The 3,779-nt window shown below is 32.0% G+C and overlaps 1 long non-coding RNA gene across 1 annotated transcript; it reads left to right on the top strand.

The window, feature by feature from the left end:
• Window positions 1-324: 324 nt before the first annotated feature.
• LOC127722219 (uncharacterized) lies at window positions 325-2,437 on the top strand. The gene is made up of 3 exons (XR_007991698.1): window positions 325-394; window positions 1,379-1,495; window positions 2,415-2,437. It is a non-coding gene; the product is annotated as an uncharacterized LOC127722219 (long non-coding RNA).
• Window positions 2,438-3,779: the final 1,342 nt, after the last annotated feature.

Here is a 3,779-nt window from a genome sequence, read left to right as displayed (position 1 = left end):
CTCGTCAGTGTATTTCGGAACAAATTGTTAATATTTTATCGTTTAAAAAACATCTCAGCATTATCAAACAAATCAATACAGGTAACTATAATGAATGATTATCTGTGTTTATGAGATGGTCCCCACTATAGCCTGTAGTAATATTGGTATTTAACATCAGCGCCAAAATCGTATTGACTTTCCTAACACGTCTATTTAATGTCATTGTGACATAGTTTTACATATCTCCTTTATGCCTGTGTATGGAAACATGCCAGAAAGAATGTACATTAAAATATTTCGCTGTGTGCAAAACATCATCTGACATAAACCGTGTGCAAAACATCCGGTTCAAACTAAATACTATGTTATTACACAGAAAGATATGGATGTTTACGTGAGGCTCTCAAGAAGGGTCAGTATGCTGTCCGACATACATTGTAGTTATGAAATGTGAATATACTTTTGATAATGAAATAAAAATAAAATGTGAAATGATATAAGTCGATTATATTTTTTTTCATTAATTCCATCATGTCTTCGTTCAGTTAAGCTAGACCAATATGTTGATAGTGACATATGACATAGATTGTATTATGTCGGACCTCAGGTAACATAGTTTTTGCACACGAATGTTTCTAAAATGACTATATATAAAAATCGGCATACTATCAGGCAACACCCATTCTAAAATTTAGCTTAAGCAGACCAACCTTAAAAATGCCTGGACCTTGTAACTGTGTTGAAAGTAAGTAGCATATATCTAAAATATTTAATATGTTACTCGTAGTCCATCTGTCGTGAAATGTAATGTGTGTTCATTATTGAAAACGTAGGTCATGCATATTCATGATATTGTGACGACACATGTCAGTGCATTTAGGTTGTTATCAAGATTTAAAGATATACTGTAAAATATATTAAGGACGGGGAAAGGGGGTATTTTATTCATTATTTTGTGAAAATTCGTAGCAAAATATTAGGTATTTTTTTGGGTTGAATAACAGAAATAATAAAAACGATCATGCGGATTTAAGATTTTTTTATTGGTATAAATTTTAAGGAAACTATAATTTTTATAGATTGAATAATCATTCATTTTCACGATTATTTCTCTCCGCGGTCTTACAAGGGCAGCAAAATATTCAATTTCAACATACTCATGCGCCCTCGCCCTCCCCCCGCCCTTTTCCCCGAAAATCAAGTGGTCGTCCTAACCTGGATGTCGTTCATGGTTTACATGTAATAGTTATAATCGTAATCTTGAATATTAAGGTTAACCTACTGGGTATATAAAGGGTAAGATATTTGATATTTATATACTACAAGAGTGAAGGTTAAAATATTGTTTGTGAGTCATATGAAATCAATAATTCGGCTTCTTTTACTTTATGTGTAGCGAACGTGTGTTCCTGTGGTGCTGGATGTAGTGGGAAATGTTGTCAATGTGGAGACGCCTGCAAATGTGCAAGTGGCTGTGCATGCCCCGGATGTAGAGTTGTATGCAGATGTTCAGGTTTGTTCATATTTACAGTATTTTAAAAATAATACACATTTTATTCAATTTTAACAAACGCACGATTTTTTTTCTGTTCAGTAACTGCTTAAAATTGCGCATGTGAAAAAAATTAAAAACAATGTATGATTGGATGACTAATTTTTCAGGACGTTATATTGCATTCATTTACATATTTCCTTGTTTCTTGACCTATGATAGAGTATCAAAATCTGCACGGTATAGAATATTTCTTATCTGATTTGCTCAGGCACCGATCATTCTTTGGTAAAGGACAGAACAAGGAAGGGTGGGGTTGGGGTTTGATTCTGAATTTCCTGAAAAAGAAATTGTTTTGAAGTGAAATTAAAAATTAGTTTTTTGTTTGTTTGTTTTCTTAATTTCTTTTTATCAAAATCAATAAATATGTTTTTTCTCTGGAAAATAACACCATGCTCCAACAAATATGATCTGTCGGTGCTAAAAAAAATATTATGTACTATAAAATGTCTAATACACGAAGTGATATTTGATTCAATGATTATATGATCAATAAGAGAACTCACCGCCGTAGAACAAATGACGTAGAAGCTAGAAACTATAGGTCACCGTACCTTCAACAATGAGCAAAATCCATACCGCATAGCAAGGTATAACAGGTCTTGATATGGCAAATGTAAAACAAAACGAGTAAACTAACGGCCTGATTTATGCACAAACAAATAAACAGCTTGATTTCCGGTGGTTCAAAAAGTATTTTTGCTTTCGGGGGATATAGGTGATTTTTTTTTATACGGTATGTCATGTCAACCAATTAAGATTTTTCCTACGAGTATAATGAGCACTTTGCGCAAGTAACATTATTCCTTTGAAAAATATTAACCTTTTTGGAGATTTGATATTATAATGTCTATTCATAGGAATGTTTATTATGTTTTAGGTACGTGTGTATGTGGATGTGATTGTACTGGTCCGTCAACCTGCAAGTGTCAATCTGGGTGCTCCTGCAAGTGAAATAAAGACTATCACAACGTTAACGTGCATAATATATTCATACCTGCTACTCATATCATTCATAAATAAATCGGTGATGTTAACTGATATCAGATAAACTATTTGTTGAAAAGTATATATTTTGTATTAAAAATGTTTTGAGATCGTAAATGTCCATTCAATTTTAATAAATGATTGTCGATTTTACAGCTTTCGTTTCTCAGTACAGGTTTATTTGGAAATCACAAACATGTACAAAATATTAAGAGTAGTAATCACGAAACTGGGGTAAAAAAATGCAGGAATGTTCTTCAGACAGTAAAAAAGATCCAATTTAATCTACTTGCTAAACACATCAAACCTTAACATTACATTTCAACTCGTTCATCAAACCAATCTTATGAAATACAGAATGTATGTCAACATTTAGAATAGCAAACCATGGACACAGGATCTGTATTTACATCAGATTGTCCTCAAATAATCAAACTGACTAGATTATTTGTAGTAGTGTGCTCGCCGCGAATGCATGTTGTCATTGTTTCGATCCCCGGCTAGGTCAAGCATTGCTGTGATCCCTGGTTCAAACCAAAGACTTGAGAATTGATATTTGTCGCTCAGACCAGGCACGCAATACAAGCAAACTGAAAGTATTTTTCATTCTTCCCTATTATCAGAAAGGAAGCAAAAAAGTTTTAGAAACGAAAATCCAAACAACTACCTATTAATTTCATTTAAAAATTTATATCAAGATTAACGCCGTTTATTTGCACTACCGATATAGCTCTTATATTTGCCACTGGACATATAACAACAGTGAATGAATTCGATTATGTTACGGGTTTCTGTTGAAAATTGAATGAAAAACCCGCCCAATATTTAACACAAGCCTTATTCAAATATTATCCATACCCCCTGAAATTGAATTCATTAGTACTATATTTAAATTATAACAACGAACAATCAAATAAAATACCGAAGACGCCATTTTGACCATTTCAGTTTTTTGGACTATTTATTCTATTAAACTACAATATTATTGTAGAGACTATGCGAATGAATATTTTGTGTTTTTAATTGATATATATATACATAAAAATGCAACAAACGATTTTTGCTGTACAAAATCAAAATATTTCAAGGAAATGATATCTTGAACGGTAAAATTAAAATCAAATCTTTATGAAATATATTTTCTCTTACTTTCATTATTGAATAATGTTATTGTGTTCAATATTACAATAGAACTCATTGACTCACACACAGTTAACGCACTTGATATTTTGAAAATGCAAAACTATCTGTGACAAAA

This window comes from Mytilus californianus, unplaced genomic scaffold (genome assembly GCF_021869535.1).
Source record: "Mytilus californianus isolate M0D057914Y unplaced genomic scaffold, xbMytCali1.0.p SCAF_12, whole genome shotgun sequence".
Lineage (NCBI taxonomy): Eukaryota > Metazoa > Mollusca > Bivalvia > Mytilida > Mytilidae > Mytilus > Mytilus californianus.
Note: the sequence above shows the minus strand (reverse complement) of the source record. Positions and strands in the feature narration are given on the sequence as shown.